At 36.2% G+C, this 22,274-nt stretch overlaps 1 protein-coding gene across 1 annotated transcript in view; it reads left to right on the forward strand.

Annotated features, from left to right (window-relative positions):
* Positions 1–22,274, forward strand: part of clip1a (CAP-GLY domain containing linker protein 1a) — a 275,509-nt gene that overhangs the window by 109,784 nt on the left and 143,451 nt on the right. The window lies entirely within an intron of this gene.

Genomic DNA, 22,274 nt, shown 5'->3' on the forward strand with positions numbered 1-22,274 from the left:
GCAGAGGAGCCATCGGTGAGACAGTGATGGAACGACACATTTATACAAATCTGATGAGGAAACAAACTCATCCTAATCTTGAGTACATTTTCAGCCACATTTTAATTTTTGGGTGAACTGTTCCTTTAAGATTATTTGAGTGAATGAAATATTGCTACCATAGTTTAACTTCTAGCAATCACTGCTGATTTTATTAATGACATAAAACATTTTCTAATTTTCTACATTTTCTTTCCTTATTGTCTTAACTGTTTTTATAACATGCATGCTTGTTGACTTGACAAATGATTTACCAGGTTGGTTTATGTCCTACAAGGTGTTTCACGATGCCATAGAAGAACCTTTTTTGTCTAAATGGTTCCATAAAGAACCCTTCTGTCTGACAAAACCTTGTTTTTGTTGCAAAAGAAGGTTCTTCAGATTATAAAAATGTAAGAAAGAGATGGTTCTTTAATGAACCTTTGACTGAATGCTGCTTTGTGGAACCAAAAATGGTTCATCTATGGCATCGCTGTGAACAACCTTTTAAAGCAGCTTTATTTTAAAGAGTGATGGTCACAGATGATGCTGATATTGTGTGAGAGGTACTCACACATTCTCTGTTTGTCCATTAGAGAGACACGTGCAGTCGAGGTCCAACTACTGATGAAAGCCTGGTGTGATCTTCACAGTCATGTTCTGTGCAACAAACTGATGTTCAATCTGGAAACATCTGTGCACAGGAAACAGACAATGTCAATGTCAATATACTTAGCCAGACGCTTGCTGAATATGCAGTAACAGCTGCTATGCTTAGACTCTCACAGGAGAACAAATAACAAACTACTCTGATTATTGTTGGAGTGTCTAAAATGTTCAATATGTTGATGTGAAAAATGCAAAAATGCTATGATGAAAACTGCTTAATTGGTTATGAAACCTTATCACATACAATTAGAAAATCTGTAAGTTGTTTAGCATATTATATTAAGCAATTTTGCTGTACGATATTGTCAAAACTGTTTTAAAACTCTAAAAAAGAACTATGATTTATATATATATATATATATATATATAAACATCAAATGTGATATAAATAGTTTTGTTGCTTCATAATTATACATCATGACAACTCTCGGAGGGATTGGCATGGTAATGTACTTGACAATGTTAATGTATTTGGTCTTGGAGAAATAGATCTGCTATGCTGCTGCTGTGGTAGAGCAAGTACTGAGACTTATACAGGTGGAGCTGGGGAAGGTGGAGGGTTTCTGAAGCATGCTGCAACTCCTACAGCAAGCACTGCTCATATATTTGAATGTAGAGCAGCGAGCTCATTGGCTACAGATAGTGCTTAATTTGAGCCGGATTCTGTTCCAGAAAATGTAAGATTTTGGATTTTTGTGTTTCTGTATTTGTTTTCAAAGATGGGGCATTAACAAGTGCGTTAGATCGTGACAGTGAGTGCATGCATATGATGGCAAAGTCTCCTGGTTCAATTTTGTCCCGTTTCAGAGGAATGAGAGTTTCAACAGGTTTGACTAGCTGGTGTAAAAACTTTAAAGGCATTTTTCTCAGTTTCAGTGTTGGCGTAGTTACTGCACTTTGCCTTTGGAGGGCAGTGTAGTTAGGTTCATGCAAAATCTTGTAAACAATGTTCTTATAGCTACAGGTAGTTGTGGCATCAACATTTAGAGACGTCATTGAATATTGAAAGTTGTATTGTTAGTGTCGCTCACAGCGCCTTTTAACTGCTGTTTCGGATCTGGCAGTTAATTTACAAATGAAGCACTGGCTACAGAACCAATCAGCTGTGCCATGTGATAATGATGTCATTATGTCAGATTGAGTTAGACCTATCAGACTGTGCCACACCATGACTTTGTATTTATCAGTAACGTACACTATGGTGTTTTGTGTTCAGTAATATTTATTGCATTGTTTTAGTGTCATGTTTGTCATCATAATGGTGATTTGTCTTTGTTTGAATGACTCTGTGCTCCATCCTTATGAACACATTTTAAGATAAATAGTTTTTGGTATTTGAAGCATTTTGGTAAATTAACATTATTACTTAATTATGTGGTTATAATTTATGCATTATACATGCCATCCTGGAAATATTGTCAATTTAGTCATTTTTTAACCATAAATTTAATAAGTTTTTTTTTTTTTACAGCAAACATTTTGTAATGCCAAGGATACCTGGATGACCTACAGCTTTTGTTTGCCAAAATGTGCAGTATACATTTATGAGTATATTTAATCATTTAGCAGATGCTTTTATCCAAAGCAGATTACAAATGATGAACATCGCAAGCAGTTTATCACACAACAGCCAACAGTGCTGATCTCCATACGCAGGTTAGACAAAAAATACAGAAAACACAGAACAGCTATAATTATAGACACTCTCTTAGTTTATGATGGTCGAATGAATTTGACAGTTACCCCAGAAATGAAAATTGCGATCGTTTACTCCACCAGTATGCTTCTATTTTATTTTGAAACACTTCTCAGACAGTCCATGTTGATTTGGCAATCAATGTTCCTCCAAATATCTTCCTTTGTGTTCCACAGATAAAAAAGGAGAAGCAAACAGGGCTTCCAATACAGTGAGAAAATGATTTGATGAACAAAACTTGCAAATAATCTTACAGATTTACATTTTTGGTTGCATAAAAAGCCTTTAACATCCATGTCCACAAAGTGTTTCTTCTAATGCATCACTGCAAAAACACTCTTGTGGAAGTGTTGTTTTTCTGAGTGAAGGATGGACCAATTTAAAGACAATATTGTACTGTACTGTATCTTTCGGGACAGTAAGCAATCGTACCGAACACACTAGCAGAACCCTAACTGCATTAGTTAATGTAAAAGTCTAGTTACAGCTTCACATTTCAGCTACAAGTTATAACTTCAGAGTGTTCTCACATACTGTACCGTTTCTATCAATCTGGCGGAACAGAGCGTACTGCGCAGTATGCAGTCAATAGTACATTAGTATTCTATTCCAAACAGACTCAATCTGTCTCACCTGCCTCCATCTTCCTCTCGCTCACGCTCACTTACTGCACTCAGTGACATTTACACAAGATACTTTAATATTGCAACAGTCAACATCTGGGAGTGTGTCTGAGACATTAGACTCGACTACAGTGTACACACACACACACACACACACACACACACACACACACACTCATGCTGCTCTGCTGTCACTGCAATGCTGTGCTGTACAGCTCATCTGACGGTCATATGGTCATAAAATCATTTAAGTTTGAACAAAAGAACCCTTCATTTATTTATTGGCCAGTTGAGGATTGTGAATCATTGAGCGTCTGCCGCACGGGGACCGCTTCAATTTTCTGACCTTTCAGATTGACTTTGTAAAGTCTCTATGAGTGAAAGATTTCCTGCTCAAATTTTACTTTTTAACACCTGGGGTTGCTTTCAACTACTTGAGTCAATTTATCAACCTGTTTAATCCCAAATGTTTTCCAGACATGAAAATATTAAAATCATTTGTCATTAGTAACCCTTTAAAATAATCAGTAATTATTTTTGGAAAATGTTTTTTTAAAGAGTGTGAAAAATTGTGTTTTCTAGTCGGTGGGATAATGTGTATACAGAATTAACATATCTCTGCAGTCATAAAAATGGTTATATCTTAGCCCAGCTATTTTAAACTGTTTGATCACATTCTAGGGTTACTATTATGCTTAAAAAACCCTTATTCAACATTGATAGGAATACTGAGACAAAAAACCAAAAAAATAATAATAATCATCAATGTATTTTAAAATTGTTACTTTACTGTAACATATATCATCAAACTGTTATATTAGTGCTACATGTATTACAACATCAATATTGTAAGTTATTTGTAACATTTGAACTTTTGATTTAGTGCAACATTTAGTCATTGCAAGTTGCAACATTTGAGTGCAATCTTCACAACAACTGCATTGGGTTTCTATTGTAAACCTAAGTTCTCTGTTATCCCACCGTCAACATGTCTCCTCATCCTATGAGCACACTCAACAAAACTCAATATATGTGGGTTTATATATTAATACTGAACACCTTAGAGAGAATGTGTACCAAAAATCTTTGTTAACAAACTTTACTAGCCTTGTTTTGGAGCTTTGATGCAACCATCATCGTCTCATGGTGCAAACAGGAAATAAACTGCTCTGGTCATGTGACAATTTGCCATAATCATGTGAATCTGCACATATTTAATTGAGACCCTTTATTTTTCCCATGTTTGCAGGAAGTGTTTAGAACTTTTAAAATGAGAACCTTTTTTAAGGTCACAATTGTGAGCGGTGGGATTAAATGGGTTAAGTTAAAAAATAAGATAAAAAAAATCATTTTAATTTCTCTTTAGTTCAGTAGCTATCACGATTTATCATTGTGACACATCTCAAAAGACGCAAACCATCCTTCATTAAACACAAGCCTAATAAGAACTCTTCCGGTGTGTAGCTAGTACTTTATCATCCACAATGTCAAAACTCTAATTCCGAGTTTATAAAGTAAGCGCACACCTCACATGATGGTTGATGTCCAGTCGTGTGATGTTTGATGAGTTAATATTTAGGATTGAGCCTGTGTTCAAATCAATATAATTGATTACAAGCGTGACTCTATCAGTTCATCCATTCTCCAAACCACTTGTCTTATGAAGGGATGAAATGAAACACATGGGATGGATGGCCAGTCCCTCACAGAAGCACCTAATAAATCAGAAATGTGTAAACATTGCTGTATTTTTCCCGTTAGTTTTTTGACTTGTGACTCAAAACTCCTGCACTGCCAAATATATGGATGTTTATTCTGGTGTCATTAAAACTAATTAAATGAAAATGAATGTGGACTTGTGCTTGGAAAACATGAGTGATTAGTGAACCAAATTACACAAGCGTCAACCCCATCAGCAGCGCGAGATCAATGAATGCCAAAAACAACAAGCAAACTTTACCCTGTCCGCTCAGGAGAAGCACATTCAGAGCCACAGTTTACATCCTCACCAGCAGCAGAAGAAGAATAGAAGAAGAGCAACGCATCTGAAAGATAGTCAATGCTAGACTAATGAATCCACACTCCTCACTCTGATTAGTCTTTTTGGATCAGGGAGAAAAAAAAGGTTCCTCATTAACATTAGTAGATTCACCCTATAAGGTCTACTGGATTATATTTTCTACATAAATTTTCCCTAAATTATCAGCATGATCAAAACTTTGCTAAAAAATGTTTTTATTGTAATATTCATGATAAACACTGGATTAAAGCAATTTAGGTTTATGAATTATCCATAGGAAAGTCAAATATGTTATACATTATACATCATTATATTTGATGAAGGTTTATTTGTACATCTCTCAATCGTGAGCTTTGATCATCAAACAAAGCATTCAATCTCATCTTAAGACATACAGTATTAGTGGGAGATAATGAGTGGTTTATAAGCATTATATAAAGATATATGTGACCCTGGAGCACAAAACTTTTTAACAGCTATTTATAGCAATAGCCAGCAATACATTGTATAGGTCAGAATTATCAATTTTTCTTTTATGCCAAAAATCATTAGGATATTAAGATCATGTTCCATGAAGATATTTTGTAATTTTATTACTATAAATATATTAAAACCTATTTTTTGATTAGTAATATGCATTGCTAAGTGCTTCATTTGGATTCCAGATTTTCATATTTATGTATCTCAAACAAATATTGTCCTATCCTAACAAACCATACATCAATGGAAAGCTTATGTATACATCTCAATTTAAAAAAAGAAACCCTTATGAGTGGTTTTGTGGTCCAGGGACATAGATGATAAAGATTTCATTGATCTTTAATATCAACAACTCACAATATTTTGTGCAGTGTTTTGTCTGAATAAAATTGTGCTTTGTCATCCTTAAGTATGAGCTCCATACACTCCTATTATACTGCATATGATACATAAATATATCTAAAAATGCATCTAAAATAATAATAATAATAATAATAATAATAATAATAATAATAATAAAACTATATTTTTTTTCTCAAAAGGGTTAAATAATTAATTTAATTTCAAATATAAAGTTTTTTTTGTCCATTAGTTAAAATTACACTACATTATTTAGCATTGATTAATCTTAGTTAATAGTAATTTAAACATGAACTTACATGTTATTCAAATCAAAAGCTGTATCTATTAATGTCATTTAATGGTTCTGAGCTAACATCAACTAGTAGTTGAATTACCTAACCTTAAAAAAAGATTATTACTGTCACAAATGTTGGTTGATAACTAATGGGGAGCTTATTAAAAAGTGTGACCACTTCTTTCTAAATAATGTGCACTGATGAATCAAGCATAATGAGATGGCATTATTTATTCATCCTTGAGTCATTCCCAATTCATCTGACTTTCTGTCTTCTGCTGCGTAAAAGAAGATATTTTGAAGAATGTTGAGCTATGCCTTTGAGAAAGTAAATACTGAGAGTCCATTTAGATCTCATGTTGACTTTAAGGTGAAGTTGAGTGAGTGTTCAGATGTGCAGGACGCGGCCTGCTGGGAGAACAGATGCTGCAGCAGTGTTTCACAGATCACATGTCCTGACAGACAGAGAGAAGAGGGAAACCAGGGAACTTAGCCCACTTTTATTGATATCCTGAGCCGCTCAATGTCTCAGACCCCACCTGGAGTGACGCACACACACACACACACACACACACACACACACACACACACACACACACACACACACACACACACACACACACTGAGTTGAGATGGGCCTCCGTTTTAGGCATTGGATGCATTGATTCAGTGATGGCTGAAAAAAAAATCCATTTTCAGTTAGTGTGCCGTTTTAACCCCCCACCCCCCGCACCATTCTTCAATTCCATTAACCTCGCTCCATCCCTCGCTCCGCTCATCTCACATCTCTGTCGCTCGCCCCGGCCCCCTATCCCACTCATCCCTTCATTTCTGCTTCATTTCAGAGATCTGACCCTGTCAAGCTCTTTCGTTCTCTGCCATCTCCACCATCCCACATTCTAATTATCACTCCTTCCAGGCTTCATCCGCTTCTCCTGTTGTTCTCGATTCTCTCATCTCCACTATTTCCTCGCTCTGTTACGGCATTGTCAGTCACTCATTTTATGAGAATTCTCTCATTATTTATTGAATGTTTTCTCCGTGTTATGCCAAACCCACATGCTGCTATTTACAGGTGCATCTCAATAAATTAGAATGTCGTGGAAAAGTTCATTTATTTCAGTAATTCAACTCAAATCGTGAAACTCGTGTATTAAATAAATGTACTTATCCAACAAAAACCCAACAGTTAACTATGTCAACAAATTAGAATACTTCATAAGACCAATAAAAACGTTTTTAGTGAATGGTTGGCCTTCGGGAAAGTATGTTAATTTACTGTATTTGTACTCAATAATTGGTAGGGGCTTCTTTTGCTTTAATTACTGCCTCAGTTTGGCGTGGCATGGAGGTGATCAGTCTGTTCTGCTGAGGTGGAATGGAAGCCCAGGTTTCTTTGACACTGGCCTTCAGCTCATCTGCAGTTTTTGGTGTCTTGTTTCTCATTTTCCTCATAGATTATCTATGGGGTTCAGGTCTGGTGAGTTTGCTGGCCAGTCCAGCACATCAACACCATGGTCATTTAACCAACTTTTGGTGCTTTTGTTAGCGTGGGCAGGTGCTAAATCCTGCAAATCAGCATCTTTAAAAAGCTGGTCCGCAGAAGGAAGCATGGAGTGCTCTTAAATGTCTTGGTAAATGGGTACAGTGACTTTGGTTTTCAAAAAACAAAGTGGACCAACACCAGCAGAAGACATTGCACCCCAAATCATCACAGACTGTGGAAACTTAACACTGGACTTTAAGCAACTTGGGCTATGAGCTTCTCCACCCTTCTTCCAGACTCTTGGTTTCCAAATTAAAAAAAAAACTTGGACCACTGGGCAACAGTCCATTTCTTATTCACCTTAGCCCAGGTAAGACGCATCTGACGTTGTCTGTGGTTCAGGAGTGGCTTAACAAGAGGAATACGACAACTGTAGCCAAATTCCTTGACCCTTCTGTGTACGTCTCTTGATGCCTTGACCCCAGCCTCAGTCCATACCTTGTGGAGTTCACCCATCGATTGCTTGACAAGCCTCTCAAGGCTGCGGTTCTCTCAGTTGGTTGTGCATCTTTTTCTTCCACACTTTTTCCTTCCACTCAACTTTCTGTTAACATGCTTGGATGCAGCACTCTGTGCACAGCCAGCTTCTTTGGCAATGAATGTTTGTGGCTTACCCTCCTTGTGAAGGGTGTCAATGATTGTCTTCTGAACAACTGTCAGATCAGCAGTCTTCCCCATGATTGTGTAGCCTAGTGAACCGAACCGAGAGACCATTTTGAAGGGTCAGGAAAACTTAAGCGAAAGTGTGACTCAAAGTTTTAGTATTTGCCATCATCATTTTGTGTTCGTGTGGCTGCAGTTGGTTATAGTACGGTTTTTCCACAGTAAATACAGTTATCGATTATGTGAGCCTCATGTTTCTCTTTCATCTCTTCCCTTGTTTACTCACCAAAGGATGACAGAGAGACACGGTAACAGAGCGGCACACTGACCCAGATGGAGGTTGTTGTGATGTCAAGCGTGGTAAATGGCATATTTAACCAGGCACTAACTAACAAAAAGGAGAGTATTTGAAAGCCAATCAGTTACCATTTTACCTGTAATTGAAAACAACAAGAAAATGTGAGACAAAATAGCACAAGTAAAATGTAAAATGTGAGATATGGATGTATATATCGGCACGCTGTGATTTCCTATAACCGAATCACAACCGTGCCGTTATACAGCTATATCAGTCTACTCGTGTGATATTACTCATTTACATTCAAAGTTATATATTTGGAATCTGCTAAACTGCTTAATCATTACAAAAATATGTATATACATGACATACAAATTTCAATAAAAATGACAGTACAGTTCTTTTTTTAAAAAAGTATACTATTCCATAAAAAATGCAAAGAAAAATGCATTTCTTTTTAAAAAGGTTAAAAATAAAATTTATATGTAAAAGAAAATATACATTTTGCATTAAAGTGAAGTCTATCAAAAAATAAGCAATACACTGAGGTATGATAGTAATTGCTATCACTTGCATGGCGCGAATCTCTCCTGAGAATGAACCGCTTACTCTCACTGTCACTCTGTCAGAACTACAGCTTTGTTATAAACGCCAGCACATCATGCCTTAGAAAGAGATTTTTGAGTCAAGTCATCCTTTCGGAGGAGAAGCGTCTGGAGAAAGAGGCAGCTGATCCCAGCAGAGTCTGAATGAAGAAGAGCACAGCGAGTGTGAGAGGTGGAGGGGAAAGGGTGAGCGCTCTGTGAGAGATGATGGAACAGTCCGTGTCAGATTCAAGAAATAATGACTTATCTCTCATTCACAGCTTCCCTCTCCACTGTTATTTCTTTCACTCCTTTTCACTCATTCTGCCGTCATTAAGAGCGCCTCCCTTTATCTGATCCGCGGCCCAGTGTGCGGTTTATTAAAAAATGAAGGTAATTTTAAATGAGCTGATAATACAGCGGCAGACCCCCACAGCAGTCACGGGGAAATAGATGGAGGTGGGCTCACTTCTGACAAGGTTAAAGAGAGGACAATGGACAGAGGAGGAATGGGGGGAAGCAGGAGAAGAGCAGAATGAAAGACGTCTTCAGGGGGGTGAAATGTCTCACAGCTTTCTACAAGAGCAACGTTAACATCATCACCTTCAACTCCTTTATACTAGACTGTATAAACTCAGCATTCAGTTTAACAAATGAGGGTTGGCCATGTAATGACATGCTTTTAGTAAAATGCAAGGATCATTATTGGCCATATTTAGCGTTGGGGACTTACTGAAACCCCAGGACAGATGCCTCTTTTTTTGTCAATACAATTTAAAGTCATATTACTTAAGACCATCAAGAAGCACCAACATAATAATTATATATATATATATATATATATATATATATATATACACCCTTAAAAATAAAGGTGCTTCTAAGGGTTCTTCAAGTGATGGCAATGAAGAACCATTTTTGGTTCCACAAAGGACCATTCAGTCAAAGGTTCTTTAAAGGACCATCTCTTTCTTACCTTTTTATAATCTGAAGAACCTTCTTTATGGAACCATTTTGAGAAAAAAGATTCTTCTATGACATCGTGAAGCACCTTTATTTTTGAGAGTGCAGGTGTTTGGTTTAGAAACATTATTTACCTAGAAACTAAAAAAACGATACTGATTTGGGGTGTCCAACTTTAAGAATCCAACTTTTTCTCAAGGGAAGCAAAGAAGGAGGATTGTGAACTTGGTGATAGCGTTTTGCATAGGCGAACAAATAATTCTGTCTTTGGAAAAAAAACTTTTCACAGTCTGCAGAGTTGATTACTCTTTTACAGAGTTTTCCCAGAATGGTTTGGAGATACGCCGTCTCGAAGCACCTGGGCTGAACATGATATTGATGCGGGTAATGCTTCTCCCATCAAACAGCCTTATTATCGAGTGTCACTCACCAGAAAAACGGAAGTTGATGGAAGCAGAAATCAAATATAAGCTAGAAAATGAGAGAGCGGTTCCTTCAAGCTCAGATTGGGCATTTCTCTGCCTGCTGGTTGGTTTTTGCAAACTTAATAGTGTGGCAAAATCTGATTGTTTTACACTCCTGCAAGTGGAAGACTGTATTGATCAGGTGGATGTCAAGATTGTAACCAAACTTGATTTATTGAGGTTATTGGCAAGTGCACTCAGAGAGCTCAGGGAAATTTCTTAATTTGTAACTCCATCAGGCCTTTGTATGTAGATCAGTGGTCGGTTTCTTGGATATTCGACATTTGAGAATGTAGAAGCTCATGCACTGTCACGAGCTCCTGTGGATAATAATTAGAATGCAGTTAAATTGTTTTCTTCTCTCTCCAGGCCACTGTCCTACGTCCTGAAGTATTAGGAGTGCTGTGATTTGTTGAGTGGTAATTCTCTTGTTTATTCATTCCAGGAATTCTTGACAGACCCCTGTCTTAATAGGAGGAGAGTAATGACCTGTCTTGTGTCTTATGTGGTTTTTTCGTCTGGCCTAGTTGGGTGTTTGGCTCTGCCCTCCCAAGAGATGTTCTCTGGTAGTTTCACTGAGGACACCTGTTGTTGACTTCCTTTTGGGCCTTTTTAAAGAAGCAAGATAAATGGCCACAGGAGAGCTGCATATCCACCTTATTTTCCTGTGAGAGCAGGCACGGCCATTTGTACATTTTATGGTTCTGGTTTCCGGTGTCATCCACATCCAGCTATTTTTAGCTGCACAAACAGCTTGATATTGCAAACCTGTGTGTCTTACTGTTATTTTAATGTATTATGTTAATTATGAGCACCCAGGTTTGTAGTGCAAACAGTTTTACAGTTTACTGCACTTTGTTATTCCTCTCATTATTTCCCTATAGCGGCTAATGAACCGTTAGTCTCATCCATAGGCTTACTGCCACGTTGAAGGATAAAGTGGATTGGACTTTGTTTGGTTTCCTTTAAGCGTGTTTCTTTTGTACATCCAGCACTGCTTTACTACATTACACTTTGTAAAACATTGTAGATATAAGTAGCAATCGCTAAAATTATTCAATATATTTTTAGACAAAGGTCTTCTTACTGATTTTTCAAGCGAAAAGAGCCCTTGCTTTTGGGGAAAATGCCACAAAAATTGCATAATAATAAATAAATAGCATATATTATGTTGGGTGTCCATCTTAGAGATAATCACTGTGTTTAGAATGAAACCATCATATTTAAAAACATGCTATTAATCATATCATATAATAAATAGAATTTGTTGTTACTGTAAATCTACATTAAATTATTGTGGGATCTCTCTCAATGCTTTCAGAATCTTTACAAAATATTTTTACAGATTTTTAGGGGCCTAGCACCAAGGGTTGTGTAATTTGGCACACTGATAGAGGACAGTCTCAACATTAACTCCAAGTTTGGAGTCTTTAACTTAAACGCTCTAGCGCGACCACTTGTCCAATTCAAAAAAAAAAACGTTTTTTTCTCTAAATCCTTGGCTTATGCCAAGTCAAATAAAGTCCAAAATTAAAAAATCGTAAGGTTTAGTTTTTTTCTATTTTTAATTGTTTGAAAACCCTACTTTTTTTAACTCGTCCTAGACGGTTTGTCTGATTTTCACCAAAATTGGCTCGGATCATCGTCAGACCATGCTCTCAAAAAGTTATGAAATTCAAGTTGATCACTCAAACTGTTCTCGAATAACACGCAAACAATTTCTACGAAAAGCACGCAAAAATGGATGTGAGGCTATATCTCCGCAACGGTTTAGAGTATTGAGACCAAACTTGGTGTGTGTTATAAACAGCATGACCCGAGGCTACCTACAGTGTTTCGGTACAGTGCCACCTAGTGGTCAGGAGATACGAAAAATGGCTTTTTGCTTATAACTTCTCAAACCGGTCTTGTTAGATTCGGAGGGGCATGCCGAGTCGAACCATATCCAATTCCTATGTCAGGCATTTTGGTCATCAGCTATCTTAAAATTTGTCATTAAATGCTATATTTTTCAAACGGATTGATGTATCGTTACAGAACTTGTTATGTGCCCTCAGCACCAGGCCCTGACAGTCCTCAAAAAGTTTGTGGTCAAATTTTCTAAGGAAATTTTGAAAAATGCTAATAACTTCTGATAAAAATGGCTTATTGTAATGAAAGTGATCTCAAAATATTCCTTGGGTCACACCAAGAACATTGATTCTGATTGTGACAAAATTGGCCGAACTTCTTGTCCGCTATTTGATTATTGCAGAAAACCTACTTTTTCAAACTCCTCCTAAACCGTTAGTCAGATTTTCACCAAATTAGACTCGGAACATCTTCAGACAGTGCTGACAAAAAGTTATGGATTTCATGTTGATAGATGAAACCGTTTTCGTACAGCACCGCTATAAATTTTAGACTTGATGGCAAAATAATAACTTTGACATAAGCTTTGACATAATGATACCAAACTTTGTGTGTGCCTTTGTCACCTCATACTAAACACACCACATCAACTTCATAACAGCGCCACCTGTTGGTCAAAAGTGATAAGCTATTTTTGACATTATTTGACATTATTTTTTATCAATTTGGCTAAAATCATGAATCATAAAGCATAAAGTGCTTGTTTTGAACACGTATTAACTTACACATTATTAAAAAAACATAATTTTAGCTAAAGTATTTTGCATTAATACTGTATGCTGTATATATGTTGTGCCCCACTTATATGATTTATTTTTAGAGAAAATCTGTTGCTCCATAAATGTTCAATACAAACGTGTATTGTTATCTGCAGTCATACATTTTAGGCGCAGTGAAACGCACATTTTAGTTCTTAAGGTGTGTTTTTAGTCCCATTGCACCCTAATAAAAATAATAATTCAAAAAGAAAAAAGAAAATCATATTATTTGCATCATTTTACACTTACACTGATTTGTAGAGTGTTTACAACCATGATAGCCAGGCACGTTATCCTACTGACAGCATAATCAGCAAAAATAAATAAAAAATAAAATAAAATAAGGCCAGTTCTCCCTCATAATAACAGCAGACTTTATGAGAGCACAACAAACTCAAGTCAAGCAAAACCGACTCTGACTGTTGTTGCTGTTGCGGCTGAACAGTTTAATGACGGAAGGAGTGCTGAGACCATGTATTTACTTACTTTTACTTTGTATTTATAGTTATTTCTTTTGAGTCAGCAGTAGTAGATTGGGAGGTGTTGTGTTGTAGCTGGTTGTCAGTTTTCCTAAACAAACCCTCACCAGTAATGTTTCCTCTGAGCATCATCTCCATCATGGCTCAGATTCATTGTCTGTCTGTGAACCCCATCATGCTGTGTGGAGACGTCCTGTTCAGCTCCGGATCACGTCGCATTGCTCTTGTTTGTCAGAGCGCTTATTACAATTTAATTTGTTCCTGACACGACAGCAAAGACAATGACTTCTATTTCAGGTTGGCCTTCTGTGTATCGTGACTGTTAGCAAACACACATTTGCATGCACACAGACTTACAGCAATTATACAGAAAGAAAACACCACCAGCACTTCATTACTCTGCCCTTCTGAGTAACTTCACTTTAGCATACTTTTAAAAAGACTTCTCATTATGGAGCTTTAAAAGTATATACTGAAGTGCAAGCTGAATGTAATGTTTGTGGACGCTTAACTGCATGTTATTTACAATGAAATGTTATTTATATTAAATGCTATGAGTTGCTTCTTAAGTTCATATATGTAACTTCATTATTACTTTTATCATCTTTGAAATACGATTAAAGTGCATTACATTACTGAACATCGCTACATTACAATGCATTACAACTGAAACTAGATAAAAACGCTGGTCAAGACGAACTTTAAGGTTGGCTTGAGAAAGCTTAGCTGGAAAGTTTAAAGCGACTGTAAAAGCTTAAAGTTTTTAACTTTATATAGAGAGATTAGATGATTAGCATGTTGCTAGCATGATTAGAATGTAGATGGCAAGATTCTAACATTTTTCTAGCATGTTAAGTATGTTTCTAGCATGATTAGCAAGTTACTAGCATGTCATTAGCATGTTTCTAGCATGATTAGCAAGTTGTTAGCATGTTTCTAGGCTGACTAGCAAGTTGCTGGCATGTTTCTAGCATGATTAGCATATTATTTACATGCCATTAGCATGACTGACAAGTAACTAGCATGTTTTTAGCATTATTAGCAAAGTTACTAGCATGACATTAGCGTGGTTAGCAAGTTACTAGCATGATTAGCAAGTTCCCTAACATGTTTCTTGCATGATTGTCAAGTTACTAGCATGTTTCTTGCATGATTAGCAACTTGTTAGCATGTTTCTAGGCTGACTAGCAATTTGCTAACATGTTCTAGCATGATTAGCACATTATTTACGTCTTTAGTGTGACTGACAAGTTACTAGCATGTTTTAGCATGATTAACAAGTTACTAGCATGACATTAGCATGATTAGCAAGTTACTAGCATGATTTTAGCATGATTAGCAAGTTACTAGCATGACATTAGCGTGGTTAGCAAGTTACTAGCATGATTAGCAAGTTGCTAACATGTTTCTTGCATGATTGTCAAGTTACTAGCATGTTTCTTGCATGATTAGCAAGTTGTTAGCATGTTTCTAGGCTGACTAGCAATTTGTTAACATGTTCTAGCATGATTAGCACATTATTTACGTCTTTAGTGTGACTGACAAGTGACTAGCATGTTTTAGCATGATTAACAAGTTACTAGCATGACATTAGCATGATTAGCAAGTTACTAGCATGAGATAGCATGATTAGCAAGTTGTTAACATGTTTCTTGCATGATTGGCAAGTTGTTAGCATGTTTCTAGCATGATTAGCACATTATTTACGTCTTTAGCGTGACTGACAAGTTTTTAGCATGATTAGCAAGTTACTAGCATGAAATTAGCATGATTAGCAAGTTGCTAACATGTTTCTTGCATGATTGTCAAGTTACTAGCATGTTTCTTGCATGATTAGCAAGTTGTTAGCCTGTTTCTAGCATGATTGGCAAGTTGTTCGTATGTTTCTAGGCTGACTAGCAATTTACTAACATGTTTCTAGCATGATTAGCACATTATTTACGTTGTTAGTGTGACTGACAAGTTACTAGCATGTTTTTAGCATGATTAGCAAGTTACTAGCATGACATTAGCGTGATTAGCAAGTTACTAGCATGACATTAGCATGATTAGCAAGTTGTTAACATGCTTCTTGCATGATTAGCAAGTTGTTAGCCTGTTTCTAGCATGATTAGCAAGTTGTTAGCATGCTTCTAGGCTGACTAGCAAGTTACTAGCATGTTTTTAACATGATTAGCGAGCTACTGGCATGTTGCTAGCATGATTAACATGTTTCTAGCATGATTAACATGTTACTAGCATGATTATCAAGTTACTAGCATGATTGTAGTTGCTAGGCTAGATAGTTAAATAGATTAGAAATATTCGATAGAATGGACGTTAGAATGGATTAGAAAAAGTTAATAGAAGCTTGATTGAGTCTCAAGGGATTCTGGGAGTTTAAATTTGAATTTTGACAGTTGGAGTTTAAATTTTGACAGTTGGAGTTTGAATTTTGACAGTTGGAGTTTGAATAGTGTTTGCTCATTTGAACATTCCGTCAATGTAAGTCTATGGGATTTTTATGATTTTTAATCTTCAATTTGATAAACTATAAGTCAGACTGTACTTTAAATGCACTTTAAAGTAAATCTTTTAATTTGACAATGTAACAAAGTGTGAGTGTGTTACGAAACATAAACACTTAGGTGTCGTTTTATTTCATTAATATTGTAATATCTGCAAGTACAGATTTGTAAAGATAGACTTCTGCAGCTCCACACTGAAATCACAATCTATCTAGTTCAGGACTGTCCTTCGGATGACACTGAAGTAATATTTTTATTCGGCTGCTGTTTTAATAGCTTGTGTGAGTCAGTTTTTGCTAATGAAAGCATCTAAATTCACGTGGAGGTGTCTCAGCTCTCTGTTTGACAGTGGGACAGAATGACAGTCCATTTGCGTCGTGTCTCTCTGTCATTTGTATTACATCTCAGTCGTGAGAATCAAATGTGAATCAAGCGCTAGAAAATTAGAAGGTTTCGCTTCTAACTACGACCCAAAGTTGAGGATGTAAGTTTATGTTCAGTGCTGAAGCTGCAGTTTGTCGAGCTTCAAGCTACTTAGAATTTAAAGCAGATCAACTATAATCAGCTCTTCTGAAGTAATTATCTATACTAAACACTGCAATCAAAAAATTCAGAACTGCATTTACGATACTTAAGGGGACAATATATTTTTAATGATATAACGATGGAATAATACTCTATAAAAATGTATGTTTTAGTCAGGGAAGACACTTGAGCTTGTGATTGGAAATTGATTAAAATTAGAATAGAGTACAACTAAATGCATTTATTAAATAATTACAGAAATGTAAAAGAATATACTTAAGTATAAGCTGTAATGTTTTTATAACACTTAATTCCATGTTAATTTCAATTAAATGAAAAATGCATTATATTTTAAATGAATATTTAATGCAATTAGCTGAATTTTATAGTGCTTTTTGACCCACAAGTATTATTAGCTACATCTTTATATACAGTTGAGGTCAGAAGTTTACATACACCTCGCAGAATCTGAAAAATTTTTATATAGTACTGACTAAATTAAGATCCACAGCTGTGTGTTTCTTTTTTTGTCTCTTTTTTGTGATAGTTGTTCATGAGTCCCTTGTTTGTCCTGAACAGTTAAACTGCCTGCTGTTCTTCAGAAAAAAAACCTTTTTTTTTTTTTTTTTTGGTTTTTCAGCATTTTTGTGTATTTGAACCCTTTCCAACAATGACTGTATTATTTTGAGATCCATCTTTTCACACTGAGGACAACTGAACATCAGGATAAATTTAACACATTTTGTCTTATGGGAAACATATATCTTCTGTAGTTTCTGAATGGCAGAATTTAAGAAAATGAGTTTCTCCATTCTGTTCAAAAGTTTTCACCCCCGGCTCTTAATTCACGTTTTTTCCTTCTGGAGCATCAGTGAGTGTTTGAACCTTCTGTAATAGTTGTATATGAGTCCCTCAGTTGTCCTCAGTGTGAAAAGATGAATCTCATAATCAAACAGTCGTTGTTGGAAAGGGTTCAAATACACAAAAATGCTGGAAAACCAAAGAATTTGTGAGAGCTGAAGGATTTTTCTGAAGAACAGCAGACAGTTTAACTGTTCCGGACAAACAAGAGACTCTATCACTAAACAAAAAAACACACAGCAGTGGATCATTCAGGTAACAACACAGTATTAAGAATCAAGAGGATGTAAACTTTTTAATGGGGTCATTTTTATAAATTCAACTATTATTTTCTCTTGTGGACTATATGTAAACATTATGTAAACATACTATATGTAATCAGGTCATTACTACATAAAGAAATTACATGCATTTTGTATGATCCCTCTTATTTTGGTAAAATAATAACATTTTACAGGTTCTGAAAGGGGGGTGTAAACTTTTGACCTCAACTGTATTTTCATAATTACTCCTGTTGTCTTTGAAATATGGTTAAAGTGTTACTGCAAAATGTACTGACCCTAACCCTGGACCACAAAACCAGTCATAAGGGTCAATTTTGTTTAGGCAAGTTTGTTATGATAAGACAATATTTGGTTAAGATACAACTATTTGAAAATCTGGAATCTGAGGGTGCAAAAAAATCTAAATATTGACAAAATCGCCTTTAAAGTTGTCCAAATGAAGTTCTCAGCAATGTATATTACTAATCAAAAATTACATTGATATATTTACGGTAGGAAATTTACAAAATATCTTCATGGTACAGATCTTTACTCAATATCCTGATAATTTTTAGCATAAAAGAAAAAAATGGTAATTTTGACCCAATGTATTCTGCCCTCCAAAGGCAAAGTGCAGTAACTACGCCAACACTGAAACTGAGAAAAATCCCTTTAAAGTTTTTACGCCAGCTAGTCAAACATGTTGACACTCTTGTTTCTCTGAAACGGGACAAAATTTAAGCCTTAACTCAATTTTGACCAAATGTGTAGTTACTGCACTTTGCCTTTGGAGGGCAGTATTGTTGGCTATTGCTACAAATATAACCGTACTACTTAAGGGTTTGTGCTCCAGGGTCACATCTGTAATGAATAGGTTGCAATTTAATACATTTAAAATAAACTAACTTTAAATGTAATACTGAATAACACAAAGTTAAAATGCCTCAGCTTGCTTGGTTGTGTGGACAATACAACGACTATAGTCTTTAAACACAATAAGTAGTGTTTTTTTTTTGTGCTAATATACTATTTTAACAGTTGTCATGAATTAAGTTAAAAATCATTGATATTATATGAAACAAGGCTGTCTAACCTTTGTTTGTGACCTTAAGTTGACATGGTTATATAGGAGCATTATATAATCCATAACATTGCTGTTAGATTGACTGATATACAGCAGCAGTGTGTTTCAGTGTGTTGTGTTGACATCTAGAGATAGATATATCATTACATCTCATTATCTTGTCTTTCACAATTAATATAATCATCATTCTAATTATTGACTTCATTCATTGGTCACTAAATAAACAGAAAATGTGTTTTCCATATATCAGTGTACAGCAGAGCTAGACAGAGAGCATTATATTCAGAGAAACAGACAGTTTGTAGTGGTTAGCAATAAGCAGGAAGTGTTTGGATAACACCTGTGTGTGTGTGTGTGTGTGTGTGTGTGTGTGTGTGTGTGTGTGTGTGTGTGTGTGAGTTAGAAAGCAATAGTCAGAGGCTAAGAGTGTGTAATAGAGTGTGAGAGAGTGTCAGAGTGAGTGTGTAAATGGAGGCCTATCATTTAGCATTGGGTCAATCTAGTGAAAGCTTGCAGCAGCTCTCTAAGTGTCTGGCATTGCGGCAAATTGAGCTGAATGCTTTTTCTACACGCGTAAACAGAGCAGAATACAGATTAGCCAAAACTCAAGCTCTCATTAAATCCACTTTTAATAGAACAGAGAAGACGGAGATGAGAGTGAGAGAGATCATATAGAAATGTATGCATTGCATACAGTGTAGGCCTGTCAGTTATTTTAATGGTATGCTGATTAATGAATCCAATTAATTATATCTATCAATATCTGCTGCTTTCATGCATTTTCGTATTACTGAACGTAGGCCATCACTGTCCACAGAAAGTCATTCATTAGACATAGAGACTAGTGTTGTTATGATAGCTAACCAGTAAATATGTCTGAGTTAGTTTGGCCGTTCACCAGACAAGCAAAAGGTCTGCTTACAGTGGAGCACACCGCTCTTTAAAAGCACTAATTAATCAACTTAATGACTTCAAATTGTGCCAAACTGAGCCATATGCTCTTTAAAAACATAGGTTATTCTTGCCTCATCATAATTTTGAATTTTGAATCTCATTTGCATTATAACAATATCTATGTATAATAATATTTCATTTTCAAGTATCAGCCTCACAATTTAGGTTGTTATACAGGTCAACAACAAGTGAGAGAGAGAAAAAAGATTAAATCACATTGTTAGTTCTTAGAAATTTGATATTTGTCACCCTGTACCACAAAACCAGTCTTAAGTCGCTGGGGTATATTTGTAGCAATAGCCAAAAATACATTGTTTGGGTCAAAATTATAGATTTTTCTTTTATGCCAAAAATCATTAGGAAATTAAGTAAAGATCTTGTTCCATGAAGATTTTTTGTAAAATTCCTACTGTAAACATATCAAAATGTAATTTTTGATTAGTAATATGCATTGTTAAGAACTTAATTTGGACAACTTTAAAGGTGATTTTCTCAGTATTTAGATTTTTTTGCACCCTCAGATTCCAGATCTTCAAATAGTTGTATCTCAGCCAAATATTGTCCTATCCTAACAAACCATATGCATATGATGTATACATCTCAGTTTTGTAAAATTTTACCGTATGACTGGTTTTGTGGTCCAGGGTCACATTTGTGTTGGTAACACTTTAGTTTGATAGACATTTGATTTTTTTTAATTATTTGCTTTTTGGCCAAACCATTGAGAAGTTATAAGCAAAAATAGCCATTTTTCATATCTCCTGACCACTAGGTGGCACTGTGCCGAAACACTGCAGGTAGCCTCAGACCATGCTTATTATAACACACACCAAGTTTGGTCTCAATATGCCAAACATTTGCAGAGATATAGCCGCACATTCATTTTTGCATGCTTTTCGTAGAATTTGCTTGTGCGTTATTCGAGAACGGTTCGAATAATCAACTTGAATTCCATAAGTTTTGGCCAGCACAGTCTGAAGATGATCTGAGCCAATTTTTGTGAAAATTCTTTCGACTCTGCATGAGCCAAGGATTCAGAGATTCTGATTCTGTGCCTTACGGTTCAAAAGTTATTAGCATAAAGAAAGTGAAACTTTGGACAAGTGGTGGCGCTAGAGAGTTTGAGTTAGAGACTCCAAACTTGCTCTGGTTAATGTTGAGACTGTTCTCTATCAGTGTGCCAAATTACACAACTTTCCCGCAAGCGGTTCTATGGGCTGCCATAGACTCGAGCGGAAGAAGAAGAGTAATAAGACGAATGCCAACGGTTTTAATTGGTGCTGGCCCTAATAACATGCACAACTGTATTTCCTGTAAAAATAATAGGCATCCTTAGTGATGAATCGTTTGATTGTTTTCAGTACATCAAGCTGCTTTCAAGTGATTGCTAAAGTAATATGCACTGTTTACACTGTGTAGTCAACACAGTCTCAGTCGAGGAGCATGAGTCACTCTGCTTTCCCTCACACACACACACACACACACACACACACACACACACACACACACACACACACACACACACTGGCTAGTGATTTCTAGCTAACAGATCCTCTGCACCTGCAGCCATATGTATCTATGGCAACTCCGTGGCTGCGCTCCACCTCTGCCCTGATCAGCGGTAAGAGAGGAGGACAGCAGCACGAGCCAGCGGACTGGAAAATGAGCCCTCTGATTGGGATTCTTAAAGAAGGTTTGTGTGATTGGTAATTTCACAGGCCTCTGGAAGCCTGAAGGAGGAGATCAAATTCACCCCAGCTTCGAGAGCTTCAGTTTCTGATTAAGGCTCAGCTTTAGGCGGCCTATGCAGGGAATCGAAACCGTTCCCTCATCCTTGTTTCTCTTGGCTGATGTCCCTGAGGAACCTGTTGAAAAGACTTGTCTACAGTGCCTTGCAAAAGTATTCACACCCCTTCATTTTTTCCACGTTTTGTTGCAGCATTATGTTAAACTGCTTTAAATGAGTTTTACCCTACATCAATTTACACTCCATACACCATAATAATGACAAAGCAAAAACCAGATTTGCAAATGTTACAAATGTATTAAAAATAAAACACTGAAATAAGTAGATTGCATAAGTATTCATGCCCTTAACTCAGTGCATAGTTGAAGCAGCTTTACAGCCTCAAGTGTTTTTGGGTCTGATGTGACCATCTTTGCACATCTGCATTTGGCAATTATCTGCCATTCTTTGCCTCACCTTTTCACCTCTCCATCTCTGTCAGCTTGGACATTTTCTAGAGTCCTAGTTGTTCCAATCGTCTTCCATTATGGAGAATGCTTCTGTCAACCTTCAATGCAGCAGATTTGTTTCTGAACTCTTCTCTA

Source organism: Garra rufa, chromosome 5, assembly GCF_049309525.1.
Source record: "Garra rufa chromosome 5, GarRuf1.0, whole genome shotgun sequence".
In the NCBI taxonomy this organism is placed as follows: domain Eukaryota; kingdom Metazoa; phylum Chordata; class Actinopteri; order Cypriniformes; family Cyprinidae; genus Garra; species Garra rufa.